The sequence below is a fragment of the Genypterus blacodes genome, unplaced genomic scaffold, assembly GCF_046128005.1.
Source record: "Genypterus blacodes isolate CSIRO-AG114 ecotype Tasmania unplaced genomic scaffold, CSIRO-AGI_Gbla_v1 ptg000053l_1, whole genome shotgun sequence".
Taxonomy (NCBI): Eukaryota; Metazoa; Chordata; class Actinopteri; order Ophidiiformes; family Ophidiidae; genus Genypterus; species Genypterus blacodes.
Genome location: NW_027466865.1, coordinates 5,718,291 through 5,744,578, shown reverse-complemented (window position 1 = coordinate 5,744,578; position 26,288 = coordinate 5,718,291). Strand labels below are relative to the sequence as shown.

The 26,288-nt window shown below is 44.7% G+C and overlaps 1 protein-coding gene across 1 annotated transcript in view; it reads right to left on the bottom strand.

Moving 5' to 3' along the window:
- The window catches only part of fam222aa (family with sequence similarity 222 member Aa), a 42,810-nt gene extending 35,427 nt beyond the window's left edge, over positions 1-7,383 (bottom strand). The window contains exon 1 of the mRNA XM_076150905.1: positions 6,456-7,383. The gene's annotated coding sequence lies outside the window, so the exon portion shown is untranslated. The remainder of the gene's footprint in view (positions 1-6,455) is intronic.
- Positions 7,384-26,288: the final 18,905 nt, after the last annotated feature.

Here is a 26,288-nt window from a genome sequence, read left to right as displayed (position 1 = left end):
GGGAACAAACTCAGCCGACTGCAGGCAGCATCTACTGTCTGACACCTGAGAGCTGAAGTCAAACACAACTGAAATGTAGGGAGCGGGGGGGGGTAGTATTAAGTGATGTCACCTGCTGAATAAACAAACGGCAAATCAGGAGCCTGGATTGATGCCAGTCACTTCTGCCAAAACTCCCATTTTTCCTAAGCAGAGCCGGCAATTCATTATGGCACAAAAGGTCAGCAATTTGTTCAACTCAATAAAAATGTTAATAAAACTAAGAGCTAATACGAAGAGGCACTCATATCCTCTGGACACCATCCACGGTGCCTTAGCATCTATTTGAATGCTACGCTGCCACGATTGCATTAGGGTCAAAGGTTATACAATGCCAGTGGCGATCCTGATCAAACTCCACCAACTGCTCAACACACACACACACACACACACACACACAGTTACAGATCGTGGTAAGTGCACACGCACGCACGTCCATACCTGCAGTATGAACTTCTCAACACACATACCTGCAATATACGAGCACCATGAGTTCATAGCCCAGATCCTCATCCTCTCGCACCATCAACCCACTCTGCTAAATAAATGAAAGGACCCATTAGGCCATTTGAAAGGATGGCAGTGGGCCTCATAATTATATATGACATCTTTTAGAGGAAAAAGGTGATTACTCTGGATGCAAGTCAGGCAGGGGGGGTGGGGCGGGGGTGGGTTATTGCTAAGCAACCAGTCATTATCCTCGAGAGTGGAGCGAGGTGACCGACCATCCGTCTAACTCCGCTGGCTCGCCTGGCTCCTGTGCAAACCCCCCCCTCCCTCTTTCCTTTCCCTCCTCTCCCTCTCTCTCTCCCTCCGTCTCTCTCTCATTTTCCCTCCCTCCCTCTCTCCCCATCCAAATACAAACAGAGATAAAGAACGCTGCAATCGCTCTTGACACACAAATAGGTTAACACAATAAAGCCGGCTTTGCCTGGCTCACTCGAGGGAGGAAAGCAATTCCAGCAGCAGGCAGGAGGTAATAAAACAGGGCTAGAAGTGTGTGTCTGTGTCTGTGTCTGTGTGTGTGTGTGTGTGCCCGCACGCCTGTGTGTGTGTGTGTGTGTCCATACGTGTCCTGATGTCAATGCTCCTGTGTTTTTGTATGCGAGTGGAGGCAGACACACAGAAGCTCTTTGGCCTCAGGGTGTAATATCATACAGATTTTCTAGCCTTTCTTGACACAAATAATAACACACACACCGCCGAAAATGAAGGAAATTCCACACTAGTCCTTCATTCAGATTACGGAAATTGTGGCTTTATATTAACAATATGGTTGCCCTGCACAAGCCTCGTACAAACACGTAAAGGTTTCCCTATGGGTCACATGTGTGCGGCCCTGTAAATGCTCTCCAGCTTGGTTAAAATTCAACAAGTAAATTGAATGAGTTTTATCTGTGCAAACCTCAGCTTAGTCTCCCTGTTGCTGCTGCCAGGCCTGGCAATAAATGATAAAAATCTCCAGAGTTTTATTACATCGTATTGCATTCACGCTGAAGTCAGGAAAATGGCGACGTGGCTTCTGCAATTACAATCCAGCCCAGACAACATTGTTTTCTCCAGTCAGTGGAAATTTCATTACCTTACAGCAACCGCCTTAGAATTGGGTAATAGCCTCTTTTTGTCACGGACACACACACTGTCTGTGGGAGGTGTGACACTCCATAAGTGTTATCCATTTGCAACAATATGCATCTAGCCAGGCACAATCCCAATGCTGGTCAGCACAACGCTCACGTCTGCGTGCTATGGAGGAGAAACTAGCAGTCAATAGCTCATTCCTGGATTGACTGTAGGATAATCAAACACATTGAACCTTGATACATCTAAACAGCTGACTTATCTTACCTCGGGCTATTATAGACAGATGACGCAGGTCACACATGGCCCAATCTCTCACACACACATGTCGATAAATAAACAAAAAGGGCTCGCACATTTCCCGTGCAAGGACTGGATTGTGAAAGGCTAATTAAAGCTTCAGGAAAAGTTTCACACATTTAGGTCACACAGCATATTTGTAGGCGTCAATCAATCCCCCTTGCTTTTACCCGCTGCTCCTTCAACCAGGTAATCAAACAGCGGCAAAGTAAAGTAGTGGCTATTGTCAACAGGGAATAAATTACCAAAGCATGAGGAGAAAACATCTTATCTGTCTGATGTATTTCCTGCTACTGCAGAAAGCTACAAAGCCCGAGGGAGAGCAGTCAAGCAAAATGCAGGGAGATGGAGATTAGGATGATGTGCGGTTCCTTGTTCCATTAAAGTTTGATCTTCCTCAATAGCCGAGGAGAATCAGATATCTCCCATTCAAGATTAAAGTACAGCAGCATAGAGGGAGAGATTAATCAGTGGCCTGCATGAGATAAAATACAGCCTCGCTTCTGGCATGGAAAACAGAGGCAATAAAGAGTTCAGAAGATAATGTGAAACACGGCAAAGCACAATAGCAAATCAAACAGCGTGTACGAGCCTGCAAAACAAATCAAAGCGCTGACTAGACTATGATACAGAGGCTGAAGCAGTACAGCAGGGGCTGATCTGATAGCATCCAAGGCCTTCATTTTATTGCTGGCTGAGGTTGAAGAGGGCACAGTGAGGATTTTCCCATGTTGCTCACTGTCGCCAGGCTCTCATTCCCTCTCCTCCTCCTCCTTCCTCTCCTTGAGATCAATGGCGCTGGGGTGATTTCACAGCAGCCTGCACTGTCACCCAGAACAAATCAATGTGACCATGAGGAAGGCAGGAGCAGCATTGTTTTTAAAGAGAGCAAATTCGCTGTTGGAGAGCTTGTCACATTTGCTTTATTCGCTCTCTTCCTCTGTGAACGCTTTGGAAGCGGAGCATTGCCTCCTCTCGCTTCTCTGCCTGGGTTATGGAGCAAACTATAAACTGCACTGCACCCAGACTCTCCCCCCCGCCACAGTACCAGCATATTCAGTAACCACGTGAAGAAACTGTACGTCTCCTGTTGCCTAGATTGCACATTCACACGCACACGGTCAAACAGAAAAAAACAGGCCCACGTCTCTGTTAACCTTTGAAAAGCAGCAGCTATACATTAACCCCGGGGCCCGGAGAAAACGTGACTTATATCCAAGCAGACGGGATGAGAGGAGAGGGGAGAGGAGAGGTCGGGGGATCACTGCTGTCCATCACACACTAAGTGGCTGCAGATAACCCTGATGAAGAGCGGCCACCGAGCAGAGGCGCGGCCAGGTAAGCCAGGTAAACCAGGCAGTACACACACACACACACACACACACACACACACACACACACACACACACACACACACACACACACACACACACACACACACACACACACACACACACACACACACACACACACACACACACACACACACACACACACACACACACACTTTCCACTCTAATGACATTCAAATGACTAAACGCAGAACTATAAAGTTGAACTGAAGTCAGAAGACTGTGCAGGTATGCGTACAATTAGATCTAAAGCAGCTTTGATTTCATTCACTTCCACAAGGTCAATAGCATCGGGAAAAGCTCATTTATAGCCGTATCGTATGGCGCTGATAAATGGTCGCAGAGTGAAGACCAGTGTTTTGTCGGTGGCGACCCTGAATCGGTTGAAAGTGCTGGAGTGTTTGACCCCGACATTGTGGGAGCACGGACGGACCCGAGAGGAGCTGAGAGCTGAGAGCCCCACTCCCGAAACAGCGCAGGCACGAAGACGACAGTCACTAAAAGAAATGAAGCGTGGAGGAGTTTGATCTACAGCACCAGCCGACCGACAAGGCCTTAATGTCAAACATGGAGGGGGAACCTGCAGCTACGCAGAACACCGACACGCAAACACAAAGACAATTATTGTTGCCCAATACCTGCACGTCTCAAGTCAGATCCCATCATCACACCGAGGCTGAGCCCATTTCACCTGCACTCATTTGGTTGAAGGGTATGTTTGTTCCGCCACAGTGATTTGTGCAGAGAGCTTTTGTTTTATGATGCACTCTGGGTAATACTGCAAATATGTGGAAGACAAATCTCCCTACAGGGACAACAGAGTTTATATTCAATATTATAACACTGTACAGCAGGAAAAGGCCACGTCTTGTTTGTGTGCATATGAAAATGGTTAGAAATAAGGGCTGGAGCACGGCCTTCTCCTGACGTGAAATACTTTGATCGTGCGCATAATGAGCTGCTGCTGACGCTGCTTTGACAGAGAACATTTGTGTGTTCCTTAATGTGTGTGTGTGTCCGATGATATTTCCAGGAAATATGCTTTGTGCTTTTGTAGAACATCTGTTTGTCTGGGAACAGTTCTCTTTTCTCCAGAGACCTACACTGTGTTGTTCTATAAATCAAGTTGTTATTGAAATCTTTGATTTGTGGGATGCAACGCGAGCACCTTCATAAAACAGCCAGCCACCTTTTCAGGGACACACACACGTACACACACACTATATGGAGTATATCTATATCTACTACTTAAGTCATCATAAGTGCCAAAATGAGTTTTGCTGCCTGTGGGTAGGTGTAGGGACAATCAAACCATGCAAGGATTAAAAAAGATTAATATGCAGTGCAGGAAATTAAACTTCAGCCACTATAACAATATTCATGAGTGGGGCTCACTTATTCACTTCAGGCAGGCACTTTAATAAGCAAAGAATACAGCGAGCACACCCTAAATGCTATCAATCAATCAAAGCCTGGTGGAATTTGAGTTGCAGATTAATAAAACGCCAGGGTTGTTTTAGTGTATTGCTAAAATGTGTCCTCTAAGGATGTTTGCTTTATTAGCAGGAGATGAGAAATTCAGAATTCCATCAATGAAGTGACAATGAAGATTTAACCTGGAAAAAACATTTTAAACGTTCTACACTTTGCATTTTCCTTTGTTTGGTCGATGTGGACAGGAAGCAAAGACAACATGACTAAGGTCTTTGCTTTACTTGAGAAGATCCAGCGTTCTGACAGCCCGAAAATAAAGGAGGCACAAGCAGAAGAACCAACTCCAAAAGGCAATTCAGTGACCCAGATATTAACGCTTTTCTGCCATTCTGCTCTCCGCTTCCTTGTCCAACCATCATGTTGAGTTAAGGCAAGCATTATGCTGGGAAGACTATTTGTTTAGGTGAGGAGCAGCCGCAGAGCTAATATGAGCACAATTTGCTCAGCAGGTCATAGGCGCAGAGTGGAGGAAGTAAATGAGGCAGTTCTGCCCCCTCGGGTGCAGCCCCTGCCTCATACATCACTGGATGTTTTATTCAATACAGCCAGGGAGGCTCAGTGGCAGGTGCCCTGACTGTGGGGGCGCCTGGCCTGCTGGAGGGGCCCATATTACATTCAGCGAGCTGCCTGTCTGCGGGGCTGCTGCATGGGGGAAGAGAATGACTGGAGCCTGCGAGGAAGATAAATTCTGAGGACGCTTGTAAGTCTAATGATAAAACATAGTGTGTGTGCAGCTTTTTCAATGCACACTCAGCATAATGCGCAGCCTCATTTGTGTGTGCGGGGGGGCTGAGCGATGGAGCTAAATATTGCAAAGCCACCTCAGCAAGCCGGGAGGCTCAAAGTTCACGGGGGTGGAAATAGTCTGACCTTTATCAAGCCGACGCTCACACGCATATCCGAATTAAAAACGTGAGCTAAGGTTTACACACTCCTTCCTTTCCCATCTGCCTCCTGCGTTCATCATCCCCGTCGATAGTGATTCATTATTGCCCACGGAGCCTCAGTGCAGCACGGAGAGACATCGGTGACGCACAAAGTCAAAAGTTTTACAGCGTTACGGGCTCATCTCGGTGCATTTTACGAGTTCCTTCGTTGATAGAAAAAAGAAGAAGGAGTCTCTCACAATATGCCGGCGCGCTATAAAAAGAGAGAGTATTTCATTAACACTCCGGGGTGAAACATCCACTAATTGCAGCAGACGCCGCTCACCCTCCCCGGGGCGCAGTGACGCAGGCGCGGGCGTACTGAGGGGAGAATTTCGCACCTTTTGCTCCGGAGCCGCAACTCCTCCAGCGCCTCACACACACACACACACACTCCTGCCCGGGGTGCCTGCGGTGCAATACCGGCGACAATATACTTAATTGCTACCCATACTTGAAAAGAGCAATATTACACATCAAAGCGGGGTCCTAAAGCCATCCGGGAGCGGCTCTCCAACACGTCGCTTTTACAACACTTCCTTTATGGAGGGTCATACATGGAAACAAAGGCTTTAAACCTCAGACAGCGTCATGTGAGCTACGTAAAGGACATTTCATACATTCAATATTTTTTCTCCTGCTCATCTCTTTATCCCCACAAAAGATGCAGCGAGGCTCTAACAGGGAGCTGGAGGATGACAGAGAATGGCCCCGATCGAGCTGTCGAAACTGGATAAGAAAGCAAGATTGAGGGTATATTTACCATAAATTGCTCCGTGGTGCAGACTTAGAGATCCATGCAGATCGTGGCAATCACACAGCTGATTCAGATCTGCCTCACACTTCACACCAGCTCCCGATTTAAACAGGTTTCATTCTCTTGCTCCCAAAAATCCAACAACTGCTTTTGTGTCGACGTCAGTACGTTGATTAAGTTTGTCCTCCTCTTCCAAAGGGATGCAAATATACCGTTAAGCCGGCGAATAAGATCCCGCACTACAGCCCCGAGCATGCAAAGTTAATAAGCGATGCTTTTGGATGCTCGATTCGGGGGGGAAAGGCGAGAAAAAAAGAAAAAAGGTCGCGTCACTAAGTGCGCTCCGGGGTTTGAACGTTTAGCCTCCGGTACAAAGTCGAAGGTTCCGACTGTTTGTCCTTCCCGGTATTGATATCTCCAAATATATGTAAAAAAAACGGAAACGTTAACCGGGAGGCTGGATGGCTGAGCGACTACGCAGTATTCCAAAATCCGCCGCTGTTACGCGCCGGGTTAAAGTGTTCCACCTGCTCGCTACACACCAGCTGCTTTCAAATGGATCGTGAAATTGTAAAAATGTATCGATCTCGGCCAATCTGTGTCAATGTACACGGAAGATACAAAAATCAAGGCTGGGTGAAAAGCAGGTGCCGGAAATATCCTTAAGTGCTGCGGCGACGCGATGTTAAATCCCGGTGATTAGGCTCCGCTCCGTCCGTCACTTTCTCCGGTTGGTTGTCGGCAGCCTCTCCGGGATGCCTTTGCCTCCCGATTTTAGTGTCTGACTTCCGGTTGATGCATGTGCGTTGGAGCTCAGTAGCGGTGCTCCGGTGGCTCTTTTTTTCTGGTGTTTGAACAAATAAGAAGCGATGAAAGTGTGAATAAAAGAGCCGAGCCGCTTCAAGCAGCTCCGGGATGCGATCCTGCCCTGGTGCCGAGCTGCTGGGACTGACAATAACCCGGAACGCTGCAGACTGTCAGGCAGCTCAGACCGCCCACCGACCAATCACGGCACCGGGGGAATAGAAACATTCCCACGGGTTGGCCAATCATCGGTAATTGAGGGCTGTTACCATAGAGATGCTCGGCGTCCAAGCGTCTGAAACCACGTTGTTTATTCGCGGAAAAGGGGGGAAAGCGTCTGATATAAATTGCCGTGGCAGGATGCAGATTGAGATCTTTAATCACTCTTTTATCTTTGAAGTGTTCCAGTCTTTTTTTTCTACTGTTACCTCCTCCGGGCGGCCTGGTTAATAAAGGTTAAAGGGACAATCTCTCAGAACTGGATGAGCCAGAGTCCAACCGGCAGCGTCGGCCGTGCTGACGTGCTTTTGGGCAAGGCATTAAATCGTTTCAAAAAGCAAAATATTCTGTACAGTGTGAAAACTCGTTTAGAACACTTTGTGATCATTATTCCAGCACAGACAACAATGTGTTTGAAGTTATGAACTACTTCCTTACTTGATTTGTTATTTACGGTGTGTGCAGGCCTGTGCAGTTATAATGTGTTTCTGTCCTTTCAGAGCTCTTTAGAGCTGCACATAGATAAAGAGGCTCACCCACATCATTCACACACTCCTTCCACAATGAATTCTGCAACATATTAAATTCACCACACATATTTCAGCAAGAATGGAAGAATATAAGAAAGTATGACATATCTGCCACTGTCTATTCGGGTTTGCAGAGTTCCATCACTGACACCTTTCAGCTTCTGAGTCATAGGAAACCTTGAAAAACACTTTTTTTTGGTTGCAAAATGTCATTACAACAGCCGGGTTTACAATGACAGAGGTCTTCAGTATTCCTCCTCTCGCCAAGGGTGTCCTGTGCACACAGACCCTGAAACACACAAAAGCAGTACAAGCAATCACACATCATGGACTCTCATAATAAGCTGACGCTGGGAAGTGGGTGATGCAGCACTCAGCTTATGCCAGTGCTGATAAGAGCCTGAAAGTATTACCTCGGTCTGGCAGCCCGCTCCAAGAAATCCATCCTGAGCCAGGTCATCAATTCTGCCCTATCTGATTGCTCACCAATCCCTGGCAGCTCCATGTCGCTGTCCTGGCTTCTGCCTTTGAAATTTTCTCTATGACTTGCACTTTCATGCTAGTTCTTTCACAGAAACAGCTCTCGAGGGAAAATAGCTACATACTGTACGTACATAGAGAGTCCTTTGTGGGGTCGAACAACCTACACAGACGGGAGAGAACTACTAACAAGAGCCTCCGGAGAGTTTTAACTCTTAAGAACAATAGAGCGCCTGACTTATTCGCTCCCTTCAATGTATTTGCTTAAATTACCATGCCTCTCCCTCATTGTTGCGGCAAACATATAGCCCATACATCATAGCCTGTGGAGGTGAATCCTATCACCTACAGCTGTACGACTGCATAGTCAATCAAACAGATGAGCTATTAATTGAAACATGCCCAACCAGAGCTGTGCTGAGCTCCGGTTTGGCAAATAAGCCATTTGATTAGCTGATAAGGAGATGACTCAACAAACATTCTCGGCATGTTTACTGTGGTTTGATTAGAGAACGCCCAATACGCTGAAGATTGGACACAAATACGTTGTGAAAACACTCAGCTGTTCCAATCCCCAAGGCAGCATGAGGGCACATAAAAACAATGAATTATTTATGTAGGAGACAAGCAAAATATCACAGTGGATAATTTTCTCTGGGCTATATTAAATGCAGTTTTCAAAATAATATGTCTGAGTCTGTGCACTTCCCAGAAATCATCCCCTGTGACAGCGTATAAATCTGTATCTGGAGCTTCGAGATTGGATAGAAAATCACATTAGATATTTCCCTGCCAAGAAACCTATGAACGTTTCACTTAAACATTCTAAGGAAAAGCGTAAAGGTTATTCACATGCTAATCAGGCCGACATCGCTCGCAGTAAATATTATCCAGGGATATTTGCTGGTGTTTCATTTCAGATATTATCTCTTTTTGAAAATGAAAGACTGCGCCAGCCCTCGCGCCTCATCTCAAAGCAGGTTCTCCTCTGCATGAATCCTAAACAAAGCGCCTGTATCGCTCATCTCAGACTAATACTGGTATGTGTCTCCCAGCCCGAAAAGCCTCATGCTGTTACAATTTGTTCCTGAAAGTGAACTCAGTTTAATTGAGCCAAGTTCAAGTCTTCGCAAACAGCAAAGTAACAGGAAAAAAATCAATGGCAGCAGAGGCATGGAAAAAAGAGATAGCATTGATTTATCTGCCATTGATTTCGTGAGGATCGCCGCGTCGTGCCCTCTGGGTGAAATCCACGCTGTCTGCCAACTGATGGGGATGAATCTGAAAAGGTGTCAAGTGCTTAGAGGACACGGAGGTGGAGGAAGAGGCTGGGGGAGGGGGGGCAGCGAGAGGTGGCAGGGGAGGAAGAGTCGGCCGGAGCGGGAGCAAGGGCACCCGGGATCAAACAGAGGGAGGTGGCCAAAGGCCGGATAAGAGGGGGATAACGTAGCACTGATGACACCAGCACTATGCAGGGTCCCGTCTCCATAGTGTCCCATTAAACGTCTCTGGCAGAAGTCAAATCAACTTGGGGGGCGTATGAAGCTGAATGAAAGAGCAAAATGGCCTAAAGCTAAGAGCTAAAGCTAAGAGCTAAAGCGAGACACCAGCTTAAAATCACATCACTGACTGGCTACCAACTTTATAAGTATGTAAACATAAAAATGACAATGTTAAACATTACATTGTTCAACAAAAAGTAATTTAGAGTGAGAATATGGAACTTTTTTATGAAAATAGCACCTTTTACTGCTTCATTACTGCTGGCCAATAAGCTCTGTTTCCGGCATTACTGACTTCACCAATCTCCTCAACTTGTGTTTAATCACATCACACACACGCAATCATTTCAAATGTGCGCAATCACGCCATCAAACCAGCTCACACAAGAGAAACTTGGGAAATTTATAGAGTGTTAAACAGCGTTTAATCCGCGACACAACACCCTGCTGAGGACTTTGAAGTTTTACTTTACGACTTAACGGCTGAAACGCACCACCAGCTTTGGTGTCTGAGGGCCCGAGTCTCATCCTGTCAGGAGATGGAGCCCTAAAGGGTCGTCTGGAGGACCCAACCCCCCTCAGCCTGGACCTATCGGGGGTCCCGTCCCATCCTTGGACTTTTACCAGATCGCTCACTTTCCACTTAACTGTGTTGCACAGTGCAGAATCAAAGGCTATTGGCTACATTAGCATGAGTAAGCATATATGAAACTGCTGAGGTTGCACATAGACCAGTATGTTTTGTGATATTTTCATTTCTAGAGATGGATGTCTGTCTAGGGACACCATACAAACAGCCAAATGTTATTCAGACGAGGTGATGTCAGCAAAGAGGTCAGAGGTCAGTGTGGCCACATGGACCCAAATGAAGACGTGTCGTTAGTGAACTTTGCCTCTCTTACAACATCACTCTGTCCTCTCGTGTTCTGTGTTCACTGTGTGGGGTGACTGTGTGTTTGATGGAACAACATTCTCAAATGTGGAGGGGTGCAGCAGACACAAAGGCTATATTCATAAATTAATAATTAATCGCCTCTCTATATCTTTATGATGAGCTTTCATTATTTTAGTGCTCTGCTTGATCTGGTTATTTTTCAACTGTTGTTTGTTTCACCTTTTGACATTCTATGTGTCAGTGTTTCATGGTCATGGTGCAATAATAATAAAGATATGACATGAAAGCTTAATTTTGTTGATAAAAAGCCCAGATCAGTGATATGTTTAGGCGTAATCACTGGTGCAGTTCTTAGTTAGTGTGGTTTCTATTCAAGGTGTGATACAAACATGAAAATAAAAAAAGTCTGTTTCCCTGAAGTGCTTTGGTTGAAACCTCAGCGTAGGTCTGGTTTCCTGTGTGCGTCCAGCCGAGCCGAAGTTTCAGAGAAGCGGGAGAGCAGTGAGACGCCACCCAGCAGCTTCACACACATGTGGGGAAGCTGCTTGCAGACCTGCATGCCTGTGGTTGAAATCATGTGGTGGGTCATGATCGTTTGGGGAATGATCACTCTTGTTTGTATTCGCTGCACCAAAATGATCAAAGAGTAGACAGGAAATGAAACATGAGATTCCTAGATGTGATGAAATGTAATGTTTGTCTTTAGAATACATCATCATTAGATTGAAGTTGTCATAAAGTGACATTGCGTTAAGCATATTCAGGATTCATTGTGTTAAAATCACAAAAAGCCACATTTAACATGCATTTTCTCACCAGGTAGACTCTTCCTCACACTTGCATTCATACCAGTAATGAAATCCTGTTAATTCTGTCCTTGTGTGCTACTTACTCAGAGTATAGAGTGCATGTAAACATACTGACAGAAGCATAGGAGCCAACAAAATGCTGGCGGAAGGTCAGGCACAGTGTGACTCATGTTACATCTGGGCTGTTAAAGGTCATAGCAGCTCATGACGTCACGCAGGAGGAGAAGCGAAACCCTCAAACTGCCAATTTGCAACATCTATTCATTGGTAACCATGTTCCAGTAATTGGATTTGCTTTAAAGCACACACACGTACATGGTGTTTTCACTGTCCTGAAGAGGAGAACATTTTTTACACCTTTTTTGTGTGTTTGTCAGCACCTCCTGTGCTCGCTGAAAGCTCCCGATGGCATGTTACAAAAGTCAACACAAATTTGCCCACGTTTTTGTGCGATAGGTCAAGAAAATGTATTGAAAATGTCTTAGGATTACAAAAAGATATAAAGCAGGAGCACCACACGAGCAGGACATGAAGTACACACCAACTACTTCATTAATGCTGCTGGCTGTTGAGGAAGAGTGTTGATGTGACGAGGCAGACACAGATTGTTCAGTTACACTGTTGTGGTCCTGCTAACAGCATCTGGTTTGGGCAGGTCTTCCAAGAACACAGCCATTTGTCCTGCTGTTTGAGAGCCTCACATATTGTATCCATGCTCTCGCCACACAATGCAGAGCCGGCCACAGCACTGGTGTCTGTGACAGGTGAGCCACGTGATGCAAACAAGGCTTTGTTTCTGTGAGGATTTTAATGAACCACTCAAAAGAGAAGCTAAAGGCGATCACATATAGATGTCATCTGTGTATGAAGTGCAAATTTTACAGAAATTTTTAATGACCTCTGTGCTCATTAGTTACTTCACTCATCTCTTATGAACAAGTAAATATTTTCAAAATAAGTCACAGATTACTGGATATCTCTGTAAAATTAACCAGTAGGGCTGCTGTAAAATAGTAGTTATCTTTTGGAATAAACAATTAGTTGCTGTAGTTGCAAGGTCATTAAAATGCATTAAAGGGTGAAACACAAAAGGAGATTCAGAGGTGTTTTGTGATGCCTATCGCTGGTTATTGTATTTGAGATTCCTCATGTTGGATTCTAGATGACTTAGGCTTGTTCATTTCAAGTTGTGAGGCAGCTGGTTGAACACTTTCTATGTCTCTCAATCTCAGTCAGTCAGGCTCTAGTGGACAGAGGGACCATCATCCTCTGCTTTGCGCAGTGCTCAGCTCTGCCCAATTTTGCACCTCCGTTCGCAAGTGATAGAGCACTATCAGTTCTGACAGCTCCCCAGAGCCACTGGGATTTCAGTGCTCCCTCCTTTCACCCATCCTGCACCCAGACACACACACCCAGACACACACACACACACACACACACGCACACACACCCACACACACACACACACACACACACACACACACACACACACACACACACACACAGTCACTTCTTCTCTACTGTCTGTTTCTTAAAAGGATGAAGGCTGGAAATGATAGGCGGAACAAAAGCTGTCAAACTGAAGAAAGAAACAGAGAAGTGAGGATATCTGTAGGGATGCTAAGGACAATGGGATACTTTGTCCCTAGTTTCATTATTGGCTTGTGTTTCATTTGAAACCGACAGCTAATCACATTAGAGACAACCTCTCCACAACACTCAAGCTCTGCTGTCTCCTGGAAGCAATCACCATGCTGAAAGTGTCTCTTTGGATTCTCGGTCCAATTACTTAAATCCTTGCAAATTGTACAAGATGCAATGAAACTGTGAGCTAAAATGATTATAAAGAAGTTTATACTATAAATTAAGAAGTTACGGCGATGGTAAGCGGCGAGAATGATGAACATAATGGTGCTAATGATAATGAGGATATCAAGTTTTTCTTAACTTTGTTTAGCCACAGAATTGTACACACACTTGATGAAAAGACACTTTGGTTCTGAAATTGCTTATGCAAGACAAAGGAATAAATGGATAGACTGATTGTTACACTCACGCACAGCCTAGTGGGTGTATTGTAATCGCCGGCATCTATCTGTCTGTCACAACGACAACAGTTGGAACAGGCAGACGGTTGTTATTCAATTTGGATCAAATGTGGCAGGCTGATTGGTGTCAAAGGTCAGGACCTCAACTATCATGTGTTTCTGTTCAGCCTGATGATGGCGCTTTCATTTTTTATAATGCTATAACTTTTGCACCACAACTCATAGAGGCAAAATTCCATTTCCCTGGATCCCTTGAATCTGAATCTATTCATAAAGGCCACGCCCCTTTTGAGCCTACACAACTACATTTTCTGCCATTTTGAATCCAAAAACAGTTTTAAATCTCCTCCTACAATTTTGGGTCATCCGTCACAAAATTTTACATTTAGGATGTCTGTGCCTGTGTCTCTGATTTGTGTTTGGAAATTTACTGTTTTGCCACACCGTGCTCCCACAGCTGACTGGGTGTGGCTGATTTTCCAGAACGTTGGCTTCATCTCATGAATGAATGAGTCTACTGCACCCACATTTTATGCACATTTGTACTCACTTGTTATGCAAAAAAAACATTGTAACAAAGACAACAGTGCCCCTTTTTCAAGATTTAACCTGGCAAAGTAAAGACTTTGCCATTATTGTGGATGAGAAACTGGTTGAAATTCTGTGCTTGAAGTTGGTTAACAATGTGTGCAACAAAGCTCAAAGAATGAAAGAGATCAGAGGAAAAAATCTAAAGCTTAGGTCCTGGGGGCAAAGAGTCAAAGAGCCCACCGAGGAAATAAAGCAGCAGAAATAAGCAGCATGTAATTAGTTGGAGTTAGCGGCTGCTTTGTAAAAATGAAATAGTCTATTTCACATTTCACATTTCATTCTGACATAGTGCAATTGACTTTCAGGGTGATTTGTATTCGACCGTTCTGTAAGAAAATGGAGCCAAAGAAGCTTTCAGGAATCCAGGTGTTCATTTACATGTCCGTTTCAGCATCATGTCTGCAAGTCAGCTGCTAGTTAAGGAGTGTACGCATAAACACCAACACACACACACACACACACACACACACAAGTTAGCTGCTGGATCCAGGAAGTCGATTGCTATAACACCTTGACCTCTGTCTCGGGTCACACACACATTCCTCTTTCTCCAGCTGTTCTATCGCAACTCTGCTCAAGTTCCCTCAGAATTCTCTCCTACACCCACCTGACTCATTTCTATCTTCCTCCACAACTGTGCCCAACCTTTGACTCTTTTCACCAACCTTAATCCATTTTTTCTCTCTCTAAGAAACGCTCTCGACTGCATTATTCAATATCCTTATTTCCATCTTCGCCATTCTCAACTCAACTCTGACCTCAAAAAAATCTGCCTTTCGTTTGCTTGGTGAATTATTATCCCATCTTCTTTGAGACCTTGCCAATCTATTAATCTAACTTGCCATTTACTGTCTTTTCTCTCCAGCTCTGTTAAAGGTTGGCTGCCTCTCCTCTTACTCTATCTGTCAGTCAGTCTTTGTGTGCAAATCCCACATCTTTCTCCCCCAGACTGAATTATTCAATTTAGATGCCATTTGTTTCAGAGTTGGCAATAGGGACTGTGTGCACTCTCCTTTATATAAACTGTGGTTCTAATCGCCAAATGCACACATTCCCTCGTCCCTTCTACTTTTAATATTCTCTCACTACGCGACCCCATTTCTATTTCACATTCATTTTCCTCTGAATTAACAGCATATATGTGTGAAGAGGGTTTTAGGAGCTGTTGTCTCTGGGGGAAAAAATTCTGTTTCACACCTGGAAATCAATTTGTCGAGACGAGCGTTTCACTGAAAGGTGCCATTATGTTTCGTTAATATCAGCGGGGAAGAGGTTGCACTGTCTGCACCCGTGACCTTACTCCTTTTAAATGGACTCTACCGAGGTACCATGCAACCACACTGACAACAACAAAGTTTAATTGGATCAGTGTAATGCTTTGATGATGTAAACAAAGATGGTCTCTGTTTTAAAGATTATATTTATTCTGCAATACAGAGTAAAACTGAAAAACAAAGGTTTGGTTAATCGTGTCAGATTCTGAAACATAATCTGATAAATTCCCCTGTTTATGTCATTTTAAATGTATTTTCGTGAGGCCGTGTTATCGTTTCAAATGTACATGACTGTCCTGATCCTTCTATGCCAAAATATTCAACAATTGCACCAGATATGCTTTTAATATTTTGTATTCAATGTGTTTTTGAAATAGGTGAGCCACAATTCAATAAAGGTAGCTCTCACTGGTACCATTAAAGGCCACAGCTACCTTAGGTCTCAGAAACATGTCCCCTTTGTGTCCATCTATTCACTGATACTATGGTATCCAACTCCTCTAGTAACACCTCTGCTCCAACTGCAAATGGAGGCAATCCGTTGCCTGGGCAACAAACTTCTCTCCTGGCTTCTGTCATGCAAATCGCTCCGAAGAAAGGGCAAAAAGTTCAAGAAGCCAATCCAGCCACTTTGTTGAGTTGTATGACAGAGACGGGATTCAGTAAGGTGGAGAGGCTCTTGTCGATAGAGGGCTGCAGGGTTGTCTCATTCTCGTTCACCCGCTCATCTCCACAGTTGCTCACTCTCCCTCTCTCCGGGAAGACGGTCAATATAGCATGGAAATGTCTCAGTCCAAATTGTTTTGTGGTTCACTCAGCCCTATGAATCCAACTAACTCCCTCTGGAACATTTAAAAAATTCCCCAAACCAGAGAGCATTCTTCTTTAATCTTGAAAATGACAGAGGGAGCACTAAGGCAGTAACATTTCAAGCTCTAAAATAATACAGAGGGAAAAGAGAATGACTGGTCTGGCAAATTAAATCTACAAGAGTCTGTGTGTATCCAGGGACCCTTACAGGGGCATTTTCTCCTCGGTGGCCTTAGAGCACCCTTCCTCCTAATGGAAGGGAAGCAGAACAGATGGGACACAAATTGCACTTTTATACACCTCAAGGTTCAAGGCAATTTCCCCTCTGCGCCTGTGAAGTTCTCGGATTGCCTCTCCATCCTTTGAGCTTTTCACTCTTCAAAGGGGTTTTGGTTTGTTCAGTGCCTTGACTCACACACACACTAAAATGTACTCTAACACCAACATGTGAATGTGCACACACAGACACAACCACACACTGTCCTAAAAGCACTTTTAATATTGGTTACCATGTATGTTTTCATCACAACATGGTCATTTGCATGAGTGGCTCCATTTACATGAATATATTGCACCATCAAAGACAATGCACGCATAAATTAAATAGATTACTGATCTCAAAAGAGAATCCTTTGTGTCGTGATCACAGTGGTCTGTCAGATGTTCCATATCCTTCATAATGTAGTTCACTTTTTCTGTTCACTTTTTCACATCATTAAACATGGCAGGGATATTTCAGTCTACTGTGGCCTCAGTGTTGTTAGACAGAAGCTTTAGAGATAAATCTCTGGTCTCTGTCAGTCTCTGGTTTCCGCTCTTGTACAGTCACTGGTTACCGCTAATGTCACTTTAAGAGCTGAAACAAGTGTAATTTATCTGAGCGAGTAGATTTCCCCTTGTTGATGTGATGTGAGTGTACAGTGTGGCGCTGAATGGCCCAGGTGTTAGTAGAGCTGCTGAGGAGGTAATAAAAGACAGTGTTGTTTACTGCTCCATTAACAAACAAACATTAGGGCCCATTTGACTAAATACTGCTGACAGAGAATATGGTGATCAATCACTATGGCAACCATCCCCATTAATTAATATTGTGCCAGGAGATTTAGGAATGTAGACATGATGAGGACAGAGCGGACAGGGTCTTTTGTATTTAGGAGGGGAGGAAACGTAGGGACGGGTTAATGTCAGAATGAGGGAACGTCAGGATGAGGAAAAGTCGGGGCGAGGGAACGTCAGGGTGAGGGAACGTGAGGGCCAGGTGCCATAATTCCCTGACCTTTGTGCGATGCAGGGGAAAGTAGCCTTGCTCTGCATACCAACCAAGGGGTTAACTCTGTCCCTAAAGCAATTACAGCCAATTGTGAAGCTAGTTAGCAATTAGTGGATTAAATGTAATAAGTCTGCCGTTGTCATGGCAACAGAATTTTTCGATGATACTTGTCCAAATGAAGAGCCCTTTAAAAAAGGTAGTGGTTTTAACAGATGGAGGGTGGCACATAGGTGCAGCCCATTTAGTACGATCATCAATTTACTGTGTTATTGAGTGTAATTAGCTGTTTTGATGAGGATTTTAAAATTAAAAAAGAAAAAAAAAATGCAATACAATGCAAAACAATGCAATTAACCTGCAGAATCAATGTAGGCAATGTGAGGGTAAGAGCACCTGGTGTGGGTGGTATGAAAGCAGCTACGGAATCATTTCAAGGTTTGCAAATGTTCCATTGTGTTTTAGAGCTGCTTTAAAAAAAAATTGAGTATTAAATTACCTGTAATCAGGCTAATTTTGATGTATATACAGAAAGGCTAAAACAAAGGCAGCCTTAGATTTCGAACAAGTTGCGAGCGCTCAGCTTGTATGTTGTTCACTCAGCTGTCAACCATAGTTATTAGAATGTTCAGTCATATGCATATTGCACACATACAGTACCATCTGTGCTTTTGTCCCTCCAGGGCCAGCGCTGACATATTACAGTGAGAAGACTCTTATTGAGTAGTATAATGGATTCCAAACTACAGCATTTCATATCCCGTGTAATTTGATCGCTATTTAGTCTGGATATCTGATGCCCATTCCTCTCCCTTTTATGAAACCGTCTGTGCAAACAGGGCCAGAATCCAAAAATGATTTATGACAGATTCATGAAGAGAGGCCAAGGGGAGAGAAACAGATTAGGTAGAAATCTGGAGAGATAAAGATGAGACGTCTGTCTGCTGCTGAGGGCAGCGAGACAAGCCCTGTCTGTATCAAGCTCAAGGAAATGTGCTCAGGGCCCTGACAGACAGCATCGAACCATCTTAGAGCTGACATAGACATCATCTTTCTTTTTCTTTTCCTAGGGCAAGGAGAGGACTGTGACATTGCCAATTATAGAGTCCTTAGGTGGCCATCTTGTACTTTATTTAGCTGTTGCTGTGAATGTCTGCAACCGAGATGAAGGGTCTTGTAGATCCTTTACTTCTCAATGAATGTGTCACCACATCTCCAACAAGGTAGTGACATGAGAGAATGGTATATCATGCACCGGAGTGTGTGCAGTTGAAGTATCTGATCGCAGCTGGAAAGGAGAGGTCTGATCCTCTCAGCAGAGCACAGGAGGAGTGGACAGCATGATTTATCCCATTCACTCTTCTGCTTGTCTCAACCGCTATGCTGAGGCAGCCGCAGGAATCAACAGCAACTCAGGTAGCATACAGATGTCCATGACAAGAGCTAAAGCAAACAAAAGCCCCTGCCCTGAATTCTAAAAGCCCCATAATTCAGCGATTGTCTGTTCAAGTCATCTCGCCATTACATCACTGGGAGCACAGGGTCAGCTGCACTTTGACATCTGATGTTTTTTCATTGTGTAAACCTGCATTTGTGCTGACCAATCAGCAACAAAAACGGGTCTGATTCAGCCCATTTCTCCTGTTTTCGGTTTCCATCTCCTTTTCATTTCTCCCGTCCACTCAGGTATGATGACTGTCAACCATAATGCTGGTCAGCATGAGCCCTGCTGCAGTTGTGCAGAGTGCTTGAAGGCCTGTGCGATTACCCCTGCCCCCCTGCTGTGAGCACCGCAGCGGTGGAGGGACTGAGAGGCAGAGTGGTGAGCTTTTAATACCAAGCACAATAGGGCACCTCAACCCCAGACAGGCACCATATTTACACTGAGCTAAGGCTCTCACTGAGCCTTATGACAGAGCAGGCGGAATGATCACCCCTCGCCTTGCAGCCAAGGATCCATAATTCATGAGAAGAGGTGGAAGGGGTGCAAACAGGGCATGCTTACAGAGGGGGGCTGCCGCCTGAGGAGTGTGTCCTGAGCCCTGTGTGTCTAAGTAATTAAATGGGATTAGGTATGCGCTGAACCCATTTTCAGAGAGATTGGCTGGCAATGCCATTATTATTGGAAAGGATCAGAGGGGCTTATAGGCATAGGGGAGAAAGGTAACTGAAGAGAGAGGTTTGAGGAGATTTATAAAAAGAAGAAAACTACTCTCACAAATGTGGGTGGCAGTTAGGGGACAGTCATCATGCATGTCTTGCTTGCCTCTTCAAGGAGAGGGAGGTGACGGACACCATGTCAGAGAAACCATGGGTAAGTACGTCTGTCCACAGCCTCGACACCACTGCTCTGCCCTAAACATCCGTTTCTAATTTGTGTGACAATGCCAGTGCGGATGGCATCTGATTTGCAAGAGGGTGCCCGGAGCAGATCTCATTTGAATAAGCACACATCCGAGTTATCTGGGATCAGGAGGAAGAGCTCACAGACAGACAGGGTGCTACCTCTTTCCACAGTAGCCCAACACCTAAACACACTCAGCTAACAATGCATATCTGTGTGCACCTACACTGTAATTCAAACAATGTAGCTAACAAAAAGGTCCATACAGCGTCATGCTTTGTACGTCACACATCGTTCCCAATCTGAAAGGTTGGTAAATCCCAGCTAGTGTGCCCTGGTGAAGGATGGTTTCCTCTTCTTGTCAGAAGAGCTGAAGCAAGTTCTTGTTTGTGCCGCCTTTTTCCTTACAGAGAGAACCTTTTGGCGACAGCAACCCTGGGAGAGATGCAGAAAGCACGTCCCCTGGGGAGAAAAGCTGCCTCGGGCTTCAGAAAGCCTATTTACAACAAGCTGTGCTTGTTACTTTCATCAAAATAGAGCAGTGAGCTTTTCTCCTGCCTTGTTTTTTGTGCTTTTGGCAGGAGGTTGTTATTGTAAAGCACTGACTCCATTGTGCTCAGCGGTGCAGTGAAAGTGTAGCTGTCCATGGCTATGGAGCAGACAAGAGAGAAGAGGTGGAAGACACAGCTTTTTTCTCTCAGACCTTAGTCTGTTTTATAGACTTTGAAGGAGTGTCTTTGGGAGGAGCAGAGAAACTTGCTATGTCACCAAATATTCCCAACCTTTGATCCTGAGCTGTACTCCATCAAGTTCAATTAGAGGATCAGTGGTCTCTGGCGTGCACGTTTGTCATAATCTATTGGGTATGGCGCATTCGAGATATTGAAGGAGAGGACAGAAAATCAATAAACTGGATTGGGCTGCCAGGCCCAGAGGGAGGTCTCCTTACCCTGGCTTGTGTGGCTCAGGCTCAGCTCTCCTCCATCAAGGCTCTCTTTTTACTGCTGTTTGGGCCATCAAATTGAATTTCATCAAAAGGTCTGAACAAAAAAGGGAAGATATATAGCATAGAGCTTTTGTATTCTGCAGACTCTACATTTGCCCTCTAGACAAATATGCAATCACATAAAGTCAGTGTTCAGTGGGGGTTGCTGTTTGCTTTTGATTTTATAAAAGCGTAACACAAATAGCGTCTGACTTATCACTCAGCTATGCACCAGTAGATTTGACTCACCAGGAGGACAGGCTCCCTGGGCTCTGGACACACTTTTGTTTGTTATCATATGCATATGCACTTAGCATGGCACGGGCAACGTTGTGAAATGATGGGTTTTTTTGTATTGTATTTGAAAAGCGTAGAGAGACAAAAGTGTTGACCTGAGAGATCTTTTGATCTGCACGTTTCCTGTTCGCTCTTATCAGCCCTGAGCAGAGGGCAGAAAAGAAACTGCGGGCAGGAATCAAGGTCAATGACTCCTTGACAACCGTTCCATCTGTGAGGTATTATCATTTCATTACCTGCCCATGTCAATAGTCAATGCTGTTTTCTTTTAGACTCCATTTCCATAGTAACTATTGATTCATTGTTTGTAAAGGGCAAATCATTCTTGGACAATTACCCGTTAATGCTATAATATCCACTAGCAGCTTTCGGCTGTCTGAACACTGAGTTTGTGTGTGTGTGTGTGTGTGTGTGTGTGTGTGTGTGTGTGTGTGTGTGTGTGTGTGTGTATATATAATAGCTCATACTGTTCACAGAGGTAAAAACCATTGGAACTGTATCAGAAAATGACCCTCAAGGTGGAGATTTTCATTCAAATGACTGGCTGTGTAGTAGATGTGGTTACTGTCACTGTCCCTATCACTATCATGTTCAGGCCACATTACATCTCCACACCCTTTTACCTCTTTCACCTCAAGTATGTAGAACAAAAGAGAAAAGAAATATCACCCAAAGGAGGTGGTCCACCTACAAAATCTATAAAGTCCTCCATCAAAATCAGCTCCCCTGCTTTATGAGGACATTAATCTGCTGGTGCACTGCTCTGCTCTTCAAAGCACCTTGACAATGTGATTGTCCTTTTTTTCCTTATGGCTGCTGCTTCTGGAGGGCTTTGTTATACAAAATCTCAAAAGTTTATCAAACTGGAGGAGACTGTGTGAGAGAGAAAGTGCCTCACAGAGAAATAAAGGATAGAGATGATGAGAGGACAGAGATGGATAGAGTGGAAGAGAGGAGGGAGGAAAGAGCACCGCTTCTGAGTAACAGCCCTGCCAAAATAAATTCTCCATGGGAAAAACAAAACATCCTGTGAAATAAAACTCTAGCATCTCCTTCCAAAAATGGTGCAACCTTCATCTGTTACTCTCAAATGTCGGATAAATGTCTGGAGGAGATGGAGAAGTTGTCCTTGCGGTTGTGCTTTTTCCACCTAAATACTCGCGTGCCCAATCTCATCCACCAACACACTACACACACGTGTCGTGCTCGCGTGCACACCCACACACACACACCCACACCCACACACACCTGCATAGTCTTGCTGGGTCAGTCGAGTGAGAGCTTTCCATCTAGGTTACACAGCACAGAATACTGATTTAATTGGCTATCTGCGAGCAGAGAATGAGTGATATCTGTCAAATCAGTGTGCAGAGCTATGAGGAGGAGACAAAGCTTAAAATTCATCATTCCTCCCGCACAGGACTGTCTTCACATTGGTCATGGTTAATCAGCTCCAGAAATCTCCCCGTCTGTTATTACAGTCAGATCAGTCCCTGGCTGTGCTTAGTGGCCCCAGTAACGTCTGCCATGGAAATTATTTACGACACGCGGAAGGCGCTGTTCTGTTCTTTAACGGCCCTGCCAGTATGGGGAGCGTTACCGGGAACATGAGCGGAGCCGAGCCAGTGGCACAGCTCTGTTTAGTAAATAAATTAAGTGGGTAAATGAGGGCAGCGAGCAGTGAGAGTGGAACCCCACTCCTGTTAATTACACCCTTGGCTGTGGCTCTGGGACTGCGAAGCGAACAGGTTGTGTCTGGGATACACGGGGGCCTCAGGTGGGATTGCAAAAGTAGGCTAAAGGGGATGTTTGGGGTCCACAGCGAGGAGCTCAGTTACAGACTATGAGATGTAAACGGGGGGACAAGCAAATAAAATCCATGCACAATCATCTCCACTGAGGAGGCCACACTTCATTTAACAGCCTTAACTCATTTAACAGCCTGTCCTGTTTTTAAAGCTTCAGTTCGTAATCATAGATGAGAGATGTGCACATCAAACAAGACGAGCGACTTTGGTCTACACAGCTGCCTTATAAAAAGCAAACAAGCCATAAATAAAAGAGAATTTTATAGAGAGGCGTCTGTCGGGCATGTGCAGTTGAAGCGGATGGGGGGGGGGGGGGGGGGGGGGCAGAGGTAGAAAAAGGAAGGAAAGGGAGATCTGGGAGACATCAGAGACCGCACTGCATGACATTACCTATTATGAATACAATGTGATGCTATTTAAATGTGATTGTAGGAACAGGTTGGCTCAGGGTAGCGCTGGTGTCACAGCCCGTAATGAGATCCTTTGATGTGGCAGATAAGGGGAACTGAATAAGGGAGAGGACCCTCTGGGGATGAGAGGTGAGAGGACACCAGACTACCACTACCACCGCAAAAGGGGAGGAAAAGAAGGAGAAAAAAAAGAGGAGCGAGGGCGGAGGTAGGGAGCAGCTCCACGGCAACAAGGAGAAGGTTTCATCCCAGAGACAAGAGTCCTTTATTAAGCCAAGGAGAATTAAGAAACGTGCTTTATCAAACAGCAATATGTGGTAGATGTATGGTTGTTTATGAGTGCTCTACATACTGTTCACACACACACACACACACACACACACACACACACACACACACACACACACACACACACACACACACACACACACACACACTCTCAGGCGCTTGTTGCCTATATCTTCACTCCAGGTGGCTGAATGGAGCCTGACTAGACCACTCAGCCATTAACAGAAATCTCCACCTGCTGTCTGAGTGCAGCCTCGGCTCGCTGTATTTTTTCGCACAAATCAATCAGGCCGTCAAAAGCCATCACAAGCTTGCCATGTCTCTGAGTGCACACCCACTGCGCACATAAAACACGCCGCAATCACACACGCATGCAAACATACGGCACATACAAACACACACACACACACGCGGGCTCAATCGCACCAAACAGACGCGCACCGCCGCTGGATTCCTTTATGGCAAACAAAGACAGAGGAATAATTTGACAGAGGCAGAGATGTTGACACTGTGTTTGCTAAGGCCTTGTACTTTTGACACCTGCAGGCAAGGCAGCGTTATTGAAGCTTACTTTGAAGGCGAGAGCAGAACAATAATCAAGGCCCGTTTCTGAAAACACTGAAGAATCCTGGCACATGATGTTCTCTCTGATTGAAAACAAATTGTTTTTTATCACCAGTGTCACATTGCATGATCTTACATTCCAAAAAGCATAGGTGGTCTTTGATTCTTCCCAACGTGCAAACACAGACCTCTCTCACAGACATCTTTGATCCCTCAGAAGTTTGTTTTCTCTCACTGTCGAGCTTTAAACGATTCTGAGCCGGGGTATCTTGAGCTGATCGCCCCGCCTTTCGCCTCTATCTCGCCATCAGACCAGGTGTGAGGTTATCAACGAGCCGCCTGCCCGACAGAGCCTGTAATCTGCTGGAATGCTGCAGACGAAGCTCAAATATTATAATCATTTATCAGTGTCTCCAAGTTATCAGAGTCAATCTCCCACATTGCAATCCAGAACATAGCAAACAGATAATAATCTACAAACTAGCTGTTGGTTTGTGATGAAATAAATGAGTTGGAAAGACCGAACAACAAATAAGGGGAAATAATGTTAAAGGACATCGAGGGAAAGTCAAACCCTCAACAACTACTTTTGTGGTGTAGACAACAGTAGGATATTTACAGTCAACGTCAGGGACGCGGCGTTGCGTTTCACCTGGAGACCCATAAGCTCACAAGATCATCAAAGCAACAACTGCCACAACCTGGCGTGTGTGGGCCCGTGTGTCACACCTCATTTCCCCCGAGTCTTCATGTCTGTTGGCAGGCAAATGACTCGCAGCAAACATTTCACATTTACACACCAGAGGTTATGTGCTTTACTTTTCCTTCAACGCTGAGGTCTGCTCCCCACCAGAGCGACAATATGGAAATCTGATGCTCGCCTGGAAAAAGCACGTCAGATGTGTTGTAGAAACAGCGTTTGGGTTATTACAACAACTATTAACATCATCCTAACAGTTTATGAGTGTAATACTCCACGTGGACGGCTCACTGGCATTTATCAGCTATGTTTATATAAGGTGGTACCAACAAATCCCCTTTACCAGACCAGTTGGGTTTTACAGTTAATGTGATGTTAATGTTTAAAAGAGCTGGCAGCTTAATGGTTACTGGTGAGAGTTATGATGATACGATTAGGAATGACGGTTGGCAATGAAGATGAAGATGAAGACAGGTGGTGTTTTTCCCACCAAGTGCATAAGTGGGTCATAGTATCAGAACATCCTAAAGTGTATTATTGTGCTTCATCAGCTGTGTCAGTCCAGGCGTGTAGCAGGTAAATTCAGTTATGTAACGTGTTGGTTTAAACACATTAAGTTCAGGACGGATTTGCGTGGACGCGTCTCTATAGGCACCAAGATTTGCATCTGTGCCAATGTTTAACACACCCTTTCAACTATATTACACTATACAAATGGGGAGACATCTCAAAAAACATAATGAGCCCCGAGTTTTGCCCCACATTTAGGCGAGAGTGAAGTAGCACAAAGCAGAGCATTGTTGCTATGGTTACCTGCAGTTTACCATATCATATATGTGTGCTGTACTGAAATGGGGATGTTTAAATTACGAGCTACCAACACAAGCGTAGAATAGAGGCACATTTAGCCCGCAAGACAGCACAGTTTGAGAACCAGTCACTTAGAACAGTGCATAAACTGTTGATGCGACAATGTTTGTGTCATGATAGACAGTTTTGATGGGCACCTGCCAGCCAATCAGAAATGGCCAACATTTCAAATACTGAATTTTTGTAAATCGTAACATTTATTCCTTCCTTAAATTCTAAATATATCTGTGATTGCATGATTTTCACTGTATAAAACACGCAATCTCTACAAAATAAGTTTATGTACATTATAATGATATAAAATAAAAAATATAAACAAGATTCAACCCTGCAGAAGGGCCTTC